This window comes from Branchiostoma belcheri, unplaced genomic scaffold (genome assembly GCF_001625305.1).
Source record: "Branchiostoma belcheri isolate BF01 breed outbred unplaced genomic scaffold, Haploidv18h27 scaffold9, whole genome shotgun sequence".
In the NCBI taxonomy this organism is placed as follows: Eukaryota; Metazoa; Chordata; class Leptocardii; order Amphioxiformes; family Branchiostomatidae; genus Branchiostoma; species Branchiostoma belcheri.
In genome coordinates, this window is record NW_017804575.1 from 4,955,062 (window position 1) to 4,969,160 (window position 14,099).

The window sequence follows — 14,099 nt, forward strand, 5'->3', positions numbered from 1 at the left end:
AAGTTTCAGAGAATGGTGTAGTAATAGTAAGTTAAATTTTAATAACTTTGGTGTAATTATGACGTCATATGACGTCAGAGCTAATAATATAGTCCGCCATATTGGATTTTGACCAATGACGTCATCAAATTAGCATATTCTATGCATATTAAATGATTTAACTTAAATTTAATTATGTAAGATGTTATTAATGTTGGAAAAGAAGTGTAATTTAATATAAAACTCAGAAAATTTTTATGTTTAAACCAAATTACTTCTATTTTCAAAAAAATAGCTCGTTGCCATGGCAACACAAAAAAACATCAACTTACTAGTATTAAACTAATATGAACTTTTTTCCAGAGACATTTTAGGAAAGGTCTCCAAATTTGATACTTCTAGCGCAAGCCGTTTAGCCGCTATCTGAGATCAAAGTTGGGCCTCAAAAGCCCCTTCAGTCTGAAATGGGTTTAGAAATCGGGTATTTCTTCTTGTCTTCTTTTCTTCACCGAAAAATAGAAATAGTTCAAAATGTATGATTTTTGTATGTAATGTGGACACAGAGGTTCCCGTATCAGTTTGCAAAACAATTGAGCTGGTAGCATGTTGATAATTTCTAAAAATTAGCAAAAAACTGTTCTGGGGTCCGCGCGGACCCCAGGTGTACAGATTAATCAGTCCGGTAAGGTGTACTGTTGAGGGTTAACTGTTTTTCATACAGCCAATAAACATCTTAGGCACACCGTGATTGTTGAATAATCAAAATCTAAAATGGTCTGTATCTTATATTACCTTGAGGATCTGCAGCAGGTCGTTTTCGGAGGCGTAGGGTGAGAACGTGCGGAAAACATGGCCGACTCGAGAGCAGGGCACCTCCTGCAGTACGCCCCCACACTGCCAGATCTGGAAGTGCAGGCACCATACCACACATATCATGCAAAACACCAGACAAATTGGCACACATGTAGGCTATGTAGGCTGTTCTGCCATATATCCGAGTTAAATACAATCCCCAGTTACTGCCAAGATTGTTACTGCCAGGGCATTAACCATGGTTTGGTTTGATTTATTGAAATTGTAACAATACAATACACGTGGGACAAAGCTTGGGCAGCTGTTACTGGTGTTGTGTCCCACACATAGAAACAAATACAGGACAGACAATACTCATTTTCACTTGAGTTAAGTGAGGAAAGTCGTTTAAAGTGCCTTTCCCAATGGCACAAGTTCGGTGGCTTGCCAGAACCCGAACCCGGGTCGAGCACTCGACGCCACCCGGCCCTACTTAAAAGGTTACCATGACAATACATAACAGCAACATGTAAGAATTAAAAGGGCAGGAATCTCATCACTTCAACCCTTACGAATCTGAAACGATTTTCCTTTGGCTATCACCGAAGCCCACCCAACAAGACCCGGGAAACAAGAATAGAAACAAAACACCCACCTTGAACGAGAGTTCAAATTGCTCGCCACCCCAGATCTCGAGCCCAGGGTCATATCCGCCCAGATAGTTGAAGAATTCCTTATCTATGGCGAACACTCCACCTGGCATGATTGGGGTGCTGTAGCAAACAGTCTATTATTAACATACGTGTATACCACGCGCTGAAAATTGCTTCCTTTCATACAAAAGATTACAAGCAAGTGAATTTCATCTAAAATTTGACAAATGCTTTGATCACGATGATGACAACTATCATTTCTATGTAGGCCGTTTGGTTTAAAAACAGTTGGCCATATAGTGAGAAAAATTAAATATACTTAAAAACTTTTCTTTACAAGTTTTTTTTTCAAGAGAAGTCCGTTCAGGACTATAAATGACATAATCTTTACCTGAAAGGCAGAGTTGGTCTGACTTTTCTTCCTCTGCTGTCCAGGACAGGAATCCGCTTGTAATTTAGCTTCCAGTCAAAAACGCCACGCATCGGACCACCTTGCTATTGCATGGAGAAGTCGTTGCACACACAATACACACTTAAAAAAAGCAATATCAAAATCATAAAGTTTTTTAAAACTTTCTGAACATTTTACAAAGAGTATAATTTTGTTAAAATCCTGTTACAAAAATATTTAGGTCGTCAAATATTTTTATGTAAGTGGGGATGTCTTGCATCTATCCAGTTTTACCACTTTATTTTAGTCGACGTCATAGGAGCGGAGCCTTCTCTATTTTACTTACCTGCTCTTTGTACTCAAATGTGGCATGGTCGATGACGTCAATGGTTGGTATGGTAACGGTTGTCATGGAAACGCTGATGGGTTCTGTTGAGAAAAGAATGAAACATACACAATGTTGTGCGCATGTTCCAAACAGGCGGAGTTTAAAAACCATCGAGCAGCTAGTCTAAAATCTGACCAGGTCGGTATCCTTGTTTTCTTATGCTACGTTTATTTAATTTTGTGTTAATATTGCTTTCTTATGTTTATCCTTTGCTCTTATGTATAATAACTTATGATTTGACTAATGGAATTTTTTTCTTGTTCAATTTGACATGTTTTTGATAGTCTAACTTTATTCTTTAGTCAATTAGTTAGTCAGTTAGTTCGTCGTGTTAACTTTATATTATTTTGTGTCTATTTTGATTTAATTTGTTTATTTCGTTGTCACTTATTTATTATACACGTGTATAAAAAGAAGCCATAAAAAATTGGATTTTAGGAGAACCCACTCGATAAACCCTTGGGTTTCTTGGGTTCTCCCGCACATTTGGTTGCATTTATTTCATTACATGCTGTTTTTTTATGTGCAAACTGAAATAAACAAACAAAATCCACCGGACTAAGCTTCGAAACCACGAAACAACAGCACACTGACTGAAAATGAATTGCTGTAATCTCCAAGTAGACGTTTGGGTGGAAGATCGTAACGGTTACTGACAGCTCAGCTTCTCCTACAGCCAGCCACCCTCGTTTTCGTGCAAGCTCTCGGGCATTCTCGCCATGCTGTAATCTCGCGGGAGCACATTTCAAAATGGAGCTCGTAATAGGAATGGGGAAATTGTGGTAGCAGATCACAGTATTAATGGGCGACCCCCGGGTCTATGACGCGAGTATAGAAAGTAGTGCAGAGAATATTCTTGAAGGCTGGGTAGAAAGCCTGACAAGAGCGTCAGCCAGATGTAAATTGTGCTGTGTAGTGTGGGAATGTATCGGGTTTGAGACTATGAATTGTGAAGGTTTTGCAGTTCGTGTATAAATGCGCCGTATTACGCAACTGGCTTTCCGGGTGAGTCGGCTGCAGTTCAGTTCACGTCTGTAGAGGGCGATTTCAAAGTGTACGTTACGAGCAGATACGCCGACAGGATTTTTTGTTTTCTTGATATTTGTAGTTCGTACCTTCTTCTCAAACATATTCGATTTTCGTATTTGTGAAGTGCACCCTACTATAATTTTTACCGTGTCGATGTGAGTCATTTTGGGGTCCTTAACTATAGAAATCGCCATAGGGCGAAAACTGTGTTCTGCTACCTTGTCATGCATTTAGACTACATGTAGTTTGACACAAACAATTTTTCCATAAACGTGACGTACCTAGTAGGGGCGGTAACCAGTTGACGTTGACCTCACAGTGCGCGTCCAGGAACACAAGCACGTTGCCCCTGGCAACCTCGACCCCCCGCAGCCTGGCTCTGATCAGTCCTTCCCGCTTTTTCGTGCGCACGATGTAAACTTTGGGAAACGTGGCCATGTACTCTTCCAGGGGAGCTCCGCAGTGTTCTGGCAACGCCAATACATAACCATTCATTCATAAATTCAGTCCAGGTTGAATTTTCAAAACTGTTAGGTGAGGTATCTTACCATACGGGGTAAGTTTTTGATTATATTTCCGGTAAACCCGAAACCCCCCGGTTAAGAGGAGAAGAATTGGGCCACCTATACTACTCACCTTTGCTGCTGAAGTCATCCACCAGGATCATCTCTCCAAGCAGATGTGGCGGGGTCCTACTGAAGACGCTGTGCACGGTCCGCAGCAGGGTGCTCCAGTGCTCGTTGTGGAACGGGATGATCACACTGACGTTAGGCAGCGCTGATGGGTACAGCCTGTTCTTACACCTGTGGCGGGAGAGATGTGGTCAGCAGGTACGTCTCCAAATAACACGGTCCCAAATCCCGCTGCAGCCACTATAACTTCAATTTTATTTGTCATTTGCCTCCCACTTTATGACGCTTTCAAAGAAATGTTAAGATTAATTTTCATCTTTGAGGGGTCGCCTAAAGTCGTACAAAAGTGTGAAGTTTCAAAGTAGCAACGTGTCGTGTCAAAGGTTAATGAGTCGAGACGGGGGACGATACCGACTTCAAATGACTTTTAACCCATTGTCCGCGTCACGTTTTCATTAGTCAACTATCCTGAGCAACTGACTCAGTTAATTCGGGAATATGATATCAAAGGTCTAGTCGAAAAGTTGACCAGTCCGTTCTCTCGTTAGAAAGAAGATTACTAGTAACTCCTTTTCCCCTCAAACCAAGAAACGGCTTAGGCCACACCGTCTTAATTTTATGGATGACATCCTCTGAAAACCCCCAAACTAGTGCGCGCGGGCGAATAAAAAAAATTACGGCCAAAAAAAAAATGCTTTAAAACCACAGGAATACAAAGCTGGTATTGTGCATTTGCGGCAGTACTTAGAGACTTATACGACAAGCCGGCATGTTCTGGCTTTTTGCGGAATTTATGAATCGGCACTGTACGTATGTACTGAGTTCTTGAGTCGTGGAGCTTCGGTAACCTGGGTGCCTGACTCCCTATTGTCGCTAACTATCCAGGCCTGGAGTCAGGCGAGAGCCTCGGTGGACGTGATCTTTTTTTTTTTTGAGAACAGGCGAAAATCAGTGCGCGCGCAGATGTCATCCATAAATTTAAGTCAGCGTGGCCTTACTGTGGGTCTCTGGTATCCGGCAGCGCTCGTTCGACGGAGATCTTGTCACTGACGTGTGCGTTAAACCCGTTTCCAAGGTAACCGAAACTCTTCCTCTTGTTGTCTTCGGTTGTGTACACATACGGTCTGCCATATTCCCCGGGACCTAAGTTGAACAGGAAGATAAAACAGGAGCATCTTCATCATGCGGCTGTCAAGTTGTTCAAGCGTATGCTCAGGCCTGACCACCCACTACATGATTTGGTACCGGGAGCCAGGTCGGACAGCACAGGGAGGTGTTTGGGGAACTCTGAGGGAATCACGGTGCCCAAGGTACGGACAAAAAGACTGTACAACTCGTTCCTCCACTGCACAATTAGACTGTACAATAGCCAAATGCAGACCTAGTGTTCTAGTGTTTCATGTCCCACTTTTGTATGTAATTGCCTTGTGCGTCTCTTGTACTTAATAATATGTAAAGTCCACACAATTCAGGAGTACTACGTACCCCTGCTATGTTGACTGCTCTTAATAAAATTGAAAATTGAAATTGAAATATAGTTCTGGACAAAGGTTGAATAGGCAGATGTGTTGGGCTTATGAGTAATTAGGTGTGACAAGATTCAAGTTTCCAATGTGATATCAGAGCTTGTAAGACCTACAATATCTATAAAACCGGTGTATTATGATGTGCAGGGATTTTTTAGCTGGCTGAAGCGGATAAAAACATATAAAGAAAATTATATTGTTCCTGTCGATCTCATTTGGGGCAGTTGAATTGGCCACGAATCTGCAATCATAATAACATAGGCCCCATTCCCACTAAGATAAAATTGTCCTGATCGAGCCGGATGGATTTGCTTCGATCCGGCTTAGAGCCAGATCGGAGTCGGATCGAGCCAGATCGGAGCCGGATCAAAACGAATCAATACGACTCGATCCGGACAACTTGATCCTAGTTGGAAAAGGGCCATAGGCATGGTTTCATTGGAAGTGACAGGTGACAGACATTTCCGCTTCCGGTGAATGGTGTGTGATGTATTCTATGGTGAATTGAACAGATGTGGTAGTATCCAACATTGTGTCATTCCAGCTGAAGCCCTGCCATTTATTGATTAATTGATTAGATAAGTGGGTTATGTATTGTAGGGGCGGTAAAACGTTTACAGTTTAATCTAATAATAAAATAGAGTCAAAATAGAACTTTAAATTCTTACCTCAACATCATGATGCATACACCATATTTGCAAATATATGTTGTCACCATTAATTCATCAGGCTAATTTTCTGACGACATGAATGACAGAGGAAGAAATTTTGTTTACAGTTAACATTTTTGTTGAGCCTCGATCCCTGCTATGACTTTGCACTAATGTAATTACTGAGTACCGCCAGGATATCAAATAACAGTAACCCTGTCTGTCACTACTGCAACTTCAGCACCAAGGAGAGGCATCCGTTAATCTATCTACATTACAGCGAGATTAATTCTTGTGTACCCTAATTTCTTTTTTGGATCAGAGGTTTGGAGTTCGAATCCCACCATACGCTTCGGTGTTGCTTGATCCATACCAGTAGGGATTTCAGTCTTTCAGATGGGAATTTATATAGGGCAGTTACAATCCCGTGTTTAGTCTCCGAAATTCACACGTTAACAAGTTACACATGTAGCTTATTGAAGCCTCCTGGCAACTTATGAAAGCTTACACCACTTCCCTTTGGAAAAGTATACAGAAGTGCATTTTCCAAGTTGCTAATATATCAGTGATTGTAGCCCCTAGCTGCCGTATACGTCACAAGCATTCATGCTGGTCTACTAGAGTCAGACGCGCCTACATTTGGATTTGGGCTTGAAATTCCTCCAAATTGTGGCAAGACCATTAGAAAGCAGTGGATCACTTACAGTGAACATGGCTTTAGGTTTAAAAGTTTGAAAACTGAAACTATCTTATTTCTCCCATAATTAGTCTATACATTCAATTAATAAGCAGACAAGATGCCGTCCAATGATCATGACATCCACGGTACGGGCGGCCGCGTGTCTCAGGGGAAATCAACTTCAGTAAACGGTAGCCTGTTAATGTCACAGTCAACGTCGTGCAACGCATTAGTTTGTACATGTACATGTAGAGGTGACTGACCTAACTATGTCGTACATGATAAAACACAAATTCATATGCAAAAGTAAGATATAAACAAACTGGACAGGAGGAAGGACGGATGGATGGATAGGTGGATGGACGGACGAATGAATGAATGAATGAATGAATGGAGGGATGGATGGTGGATGGATGGATAGATGGATGAATGGAAGGATGGATGGGTGGGTGGGATGGATTGGATGGACGGACGGATGAATGGATGGATGGATAGGTGGGTGGGTGTAGGGATGGATGGGTGAATGAGTGAATGAGTGAATGAGTGAATGAGTGAATGAGTGAATGAATGAATGAATGAATGGGTATGTACCAGTCCTGTTCCGTCTCTCTATCCATGGATCAGTATATTCCCTCCTGCCTGGAGTAAACCCGGGAACATCTTTCCTCTTGTCACTCCCTGAGCCCTGCAAAATATCGGATTATGATCAATTTCACACACAATTTTAATATCTTTTTATCTATATTGAGTTTTGTTATGACCTATAACCGCAACGTATTGAAATTGGCTTGATTTATTTTTGTCCATGTTTTTTTTTTCTTTTGTAAATTCAGAGCGATTGAACAATATTTCTTGTACTTACCCTATAGAAGCGCCTGGGTACCACGATGCCGCCGTCCCGGTGAGAGCTCAGGCTGTCGGGCTTATCCAGCAGGAAGCTGAGGATAGTGGCGGCGGCAGACAGCGCGCAGGCCGCCCAGGCCACCGCCCGGACCCGCCGGTACAACCAGGACGTCAACACGCTCATCGTGTCTGCAGGCTACAGTACTGTGAGCTAGTGACTCGCAATGGCAAGCTATAGCTCGATCGAGAATCTCAACCTAGCGGTTGGAGATCTGAACCCCAGTTTTGCTCGGCATTGGTACTGTAGTCGTTCTCATTGACGTTGTCACCGGTACGATGAAAACCACCTCTCAAGCGCGTCGCACAGAACAACATTACATCGACGCGCACGTCCTAAAAAAACCTACACCTGATGCCTCGACGCAGTCACTCAGAGACGCAGATTTCGCGATGCTCAAAGGCCAATTTCTGTTGACATTCCCTCAGAATCCTTCCAAACACGAGAGCATTAGGCATCCGATCCCGTCAAAAAGTACCTACAGGATACAAAACCCTTACAACAAACCTATATCGTTTGCACAGAGCACCCTGAAATGAGTTTACTATGTCCTTGATCTTTATAAAACGATTTGTAGCCGCTTGGAGAAAATGACGGCAGCATGTTGGAGCATTATAAACGGATTAGCGGATAGTGAGTAGACAGGAAGGCGGGGCAGGCGGCTGTTATGAGTTTTTCTGTCGTACATTATTCATGCTTCGCTGTTCTAATTTGTTTTACGCAAACAAATCGCTCCGCGTTGCATTATTGCAGTGCAGTACATCTCTCAACCAACAACAAAAGACTATATTATTGCTAAAGTTCCCCAACCCATTTATTTTTCAAAGAGTCGGACAATTCATCTCCCACTGCCTCCTGAGAAGAAGTCAAACCCCCTAATAGCAGGACAAGAATAGTTTAATAGAATAGAATAGAATAGCAGTTACCTTGTTCCTATTACCTGTTCACATATTGCATATTTACTTTTCTATCCTGTATGTATACCAACGTTATTAGATTTAAGTAGAGATAGTAGGTTCGATAAGTATATCGTACACGTAGAAGTTCCTGTTAGCAAATAGTCTTATACATGTATCACCACATTTTCTTGTCAATGTCTGTATGCAATTAGCCCTCGGGCAGGAATTTGCAATAAACAACTTATTATTATTAGTATACGTATGGCGACTGCCTTATAATACATGTGGCCGGAGATACTTTTTTGGCCGAAAGGTGAAGACTTCGAACCCCGGCCCGGCCGCAGTGTTGTCTCCCACGCGACGTCTTTGTACACTTTTGCTGGTCTGAGGATCTGAATAGTAGTACTGTTTACCAAGGCAGACTCTGAACTGTATCTATGTTTACCTTCGCAGAAGGAAAACATATTGTTTTGCTCTGTTTCTTCTTCTTAGTCTTCCTCTTCTTCTTCTCCAAACAAATAAGGTCAATGACCTGAACCAGACGTCTGACAGAATGGTAACTAGTGTTGGGTTACACCATGTTACGATTTTAAAGCAGGAGGGATTTAGACTCCTGTCACCATATATATGAATGTGTTTGAGTAACAGAGCAGACTATATGTGAAGGTAAGACCACACCGATTTAGTTTTATGGATGACATCCACGCGCGCATTGATTTTCGCCTGATCTCAAAAAAAAAGAAGAAGATCACGTATTCCGAGGCTATGGTCTGGCTCTAGGCCTGGATAGTCCATGGCGGTTAGCGACAAAGAAGCCGGTGGTAAGTCTGGAGGATGGCACCCAGGCTTCCGATCGCGACGCTCCACCACTCAAGAAATCAGTACATACGTACAGTGTCGATTCATAAATTCCACAAAAATCGAGCATATGTCGGCCTGTCGTATACGTCGCTATGTAATGCACCAAATTCACAATACCGGCTTTGTATTCCTGTGGTTTAGTAGCATTTTTATTTTTGGCCCGATTTTTATTTTTTCGCCCGCGCGCACTAGTTTGGGGGCCTTCAGAGAATGCCATCCATAAAATTAAGTCGGTGGTGTGGCCTGAATATTATAAAGGAGGTCCTAGAATTAGTTTTTTTTTTCAATTTCCTATTTCTTCACAAGTCGTCTAATCGCGGAGTCAATGTAGGCAAAATTGATATTCCGCTCCTTTTCTATCAGTATAATTACAGCAGGGAGGCTTGAATTGAGTTTCGGCCCACTCATGGTTTGGCTTGATTTAATTATTCTTACCGCAGTATTCAATGTCGTCGGAAAATTACGGGTGAAATAATGTTATCGATAAAATACATTCCAGAAAGTATGTACCATTAGGAAGCCCCAATTTAATTCTTCTATGTATAGTTTATGTTATGTTCTGTTAGTCTTATCGAAAGCAACACACACTCACACACACACACACAAAGCGAAAGTGGAGTTCCATGACCCCATGCCTTCGCCAAATGATGTTAACATTTATTACTGACGTATGTATGTATGTAAGTCCGATAGCCTTCACGGCCGTAGGGGCATCATGACAGCCAGCAGCATGTCTGGACTTGTCACGATGACTCCTCAGGCTTATAATCTTGGCGGCGCCTATCTCCTCTCCAAGATTTGGCTGATACAGACGGGGTTCGCCAGGCCTCCGTCCGGGTGAATGATGTAAATCACCATGTGGCTTATACAAGGTCGCCAGGCCTCCGTCCGGGTGATTTGAAGTGAATCACCAACTTCATACAGTAGTGTTTGTACCATCGCACTCCGGGGCATGCCCCTACTCTTTTTCGAAAGGTGTGGTGGGATCTTTAACGTGCTCGAGGTGTGGCTCTCCTCAAACACGGGACCTCCAGTTTACGTCCTATCCGAGGGACGTCCCTAGCCGAAGCTAGGTACTCATTTACACCTGAGTGAAGTGAGGAAAATCGTGTAAAGTGCCTTTCCCAAGGGCACAAGATCGGTGACAAGGTGGGGTTCGAACCCACAACCTCTGGGGTGTGAGCCGAACGCGCTACCGACACGACCCCTTGACTAGTACAGAAGGCCGTATTTATCAAGAATGTAATTTACTACGCTGTATGAAACTGATTTTCTAGATTTTGTAATGTTGAGAATCTAGAGCATATTATTCTAAAACATGATAGAAGGTCATAGAAGATATCTTGAAGGTACCTTGCTATACATTACACCCGGCCATGTACCCAAACCCAAAGTTTACAAAATTGCATTTTTCCATGATAGTGAAGATATGACTCAAGTCCCATCTGCTGAAGAGCGTGTCAGTAGATACAATTGTGCCACCTGGCGATTCTTCAGAAACCTGCAAGCAATTTTTCTTTCTTTAACTGTCGATTTTGGCGACGCCTTTCTGATGGAGCCTTAAGTATAATTAAATTCTGAATTCTAAAATTAAAATTCTGAATTATGGTTATCAAGAAACCCTAAATTAGGGTTCGCAAGAAACATTAAATCAGAGTTATTAAAGAATCTCTAAATTAGGATTACCTAGAAATTCTAAATTAGGGTTACCAAGAAAACCTTCATATGAAAAATAATGCCATTGGTTGAAAATAACTAACGTTACAAATCGTGTTTAATTGCCGGATTATTACACTCCATGAAATGGTACGTTTTGTTTTCAGTCTACTCAGAAAGAGAAGGGGACTTCCAGGTGTGAGTGGTTCAAACCTTTCAGTCCGGTCTTACGCAGCTTGTACTTTGAACGCGCTACCGACTGCGCCACACGACCCCACACGACTTACATGACAAAAACTGGTACTGGTCTCCCAAACACGGGACCTATCCGAGGGACGTCCCTAACCGATGCTAGGTACTCATTTCCACCTGAGTGAAGTGAGGAAAGTCATGTAAAGTACCTTTCCTAAGGGCACAAGATCGGTGACATGGGCAGGGTTCGAACCCGCGACCTCTGGGGTGTGAGCCGAACGCGCTACCGACTGCGCCACACGACCCCACACGACTTACATGACAAAAACTGGTACGTTACGCCTAAAGGTGGTTTACCGGCCATGCATGCGAAACGAACAAACAAACAAACAAAGCTACAGGTATTGATCAGTTGTATCTGCACACTCATCGCAAACAAATCCATATAAATCTGCTTGGTTTACAATACAAAGATTAGCTGATGCCAAAGCGAAACTAGAATTTAACAAGTTACCAATCCGATATATTTTGAAAGTAGCGGATTGGAAACCCGTTACTTGGTGAGGAAAAAAGTAAATATGCATCTGTTGGCCTTCATGAGAATTTTCATCATAATCATAGATATTAATGTTATTCAAATAGCAAGCTTCAGACAATTAACTCCACCATTTACGTAAGACCGATCCTGGGTTGCTTGTCACACGGCATCGCGGATCAGCTACCGAAGGATCCTGACACAGCCCACAACAGCAACTTGTGCCCGACTTCCTGTCAAGAAGTGACAACTAAAACTATTCTGACCAACTAGAAAGGTACGTTTCTGTCAGTGGATAAATAAATTTGAGGCAAAATGTCTTGTAGGCATCCGTAAATAATTTCATCAGGTTGGTAACCGACTGAATAGCAAAGTTTTTTTATCACAACCATTTATTTTTCATAACAATGCCTAGTATGTATGTCACAATTACACTACCTTCCGGAATGTAATGTGACAGAAAAAACTAGCTTAAGTGCACTATGAACTATGTAACACCTTTAGTGCACTATGCACCAAGTAACATCTAGTGTCAGTGCACAGTAAACCAGTCAGAATTGCCCTGATGAAGATGACAGACGGTCATCGAAACGTCGGCTTGAAAAATAAATGGTTGTGATAAAAAGAACTTTGCTATTCTGTCTTGTAGGCAGTTTGTCACTGGCCTACGCCCATAGACTAGGCTGGCAATCAGAGGTTACGGTGTGATGGGGGCAGGCGTGACGAGGGAAGATTTGTCTTCTTTTTTTTTGACTGATGACAATGGTAGATAGTTGTCAGAGAAGTCTGGACACATGCCCGTAGCCAGGATTTTGAATGGGGGGTTCTTTCCACTGCTTGGGGGAACCTCGAGCGCCGTACGTAGGCAAGAGGCGAGCGCCTAAGACGCGAGGTTCCTAGGGGGTCCGGGGGCATTCTTCCCACGGAAAATTTTGAAAAATGCACGGTGGTAAAATCTGGGCTGCAAAGTTCCCACATGTCATAGAACCCGAACTGTGTTCGATCGTGTTCGATCTGGGCAATTCGAATCGAACCCGCGTTCTATTTCGGGGTCACCTGCGGTCATTTACTTTAAAGCGGCAAAACAAGCCTTTCTGCCTCCGTGCATTGCAACAGATAAAAACAACACTTTTCTATAGATACAAACAGTTTCCTGGACAGTCAATGTCCGCTATTATTTTTGGTGGACATGTACCATGTAGCGAAGCTACTGTCGTATCCTTGAGTGACCTTGAATACTGTAATGATTCTTTACGCCAGTATGAATAACACAATGCACACTTTCTGGCGATATGACATGCCTCCAAAACTCGTTCAAACCTGGAAACATGGAGAGTCAAACATACCCCATTTACGGCTCAAAATGACCGTTACGGTTGTCCCGAAAATCGTGTTTTAGGGATTTTTGAAAAAATGGCCTCAATTTTGAATTATGGGTAATTTAGTGAGAAAAATGTCCAAAAATGCCATTTTTTCACCAATATGTCGACAAAAACTAGACTTAAAATCAGAAATTAAAAAATCCCTAAAACACGATTTTTTATCTTATTCCTAGTCTGCGAAAAATATTAAAATCGGGGATCTAGGGTAATATACGTAGCCAGGTTTGAACGATGTTTGCCTAAAAACGTGATATGACTTGTGCCCGGAAACCCGAAAATAATCGTCTTTCTGAGCGAAATTTTAAAAAATCAGTGATTTAACATAAAAAGCTAACATTTAAAGGATGTTAAGACGATAATTTCATTTTAATTTGACGAAATTTACGCCTAAATATTAATTGTTTATTTTCAAATATTTTACGGGTAGTCCAAAACTGGCCAAAATAGCGTCTTGTAACCCGATACCTTTTTGAACGCGCATAGCAATGGGAAAGAATGCCATAGTGACAGACTGCCGTGATGAACCTTCTAAAATGGCATTTCGTGCGTTTTTGAGAGGATTTCCAAGACACAGGGAGCAGTTTTTCTACGATTACAATCCATCTTTTCAGCAAAAAATCTTGGACCTTTACATAAAAAGTGGACCAAAAAGTGGACCTTTGAGCCTTGTGGGGGGGTTCGTCCTTTGGAGCTGATGAAGAGTGTGGTTGACCTCAACTGNTAAAACCATTACTGTCCAGAAGTTTGCATGGTTGAAAATTTGTGTTACTCTTTGATTTGGGCAAAGTTCAATTTCCCCATACTATTTATCATTTATACCAAAACAGATGCATTTTCAAATACATTTGATTGACAGGTGTGAGACACATGGTGACGACAGCCGACACCCAGCATGTCATTTGCACGGCAACGGACCATACCATCTCCATGTACAGTGTGGGGTCCGGCGAAGCT

The 14,099-nt window shown here is 42.2% G+C and overlaps 1 pseudogene; it reads right to left on the minus strand.

Moving 5' to 3' along the window:
- The window catches only part of LOC109487666, an 11,988-nt pseudogene extending 4,242 nt beyond the window's left edge, over positions 1 to 7,746 (minus strand).
- Between the last annotated feature and the right edge of the window lie 6,353 nt (positions 7,747 to 14,099).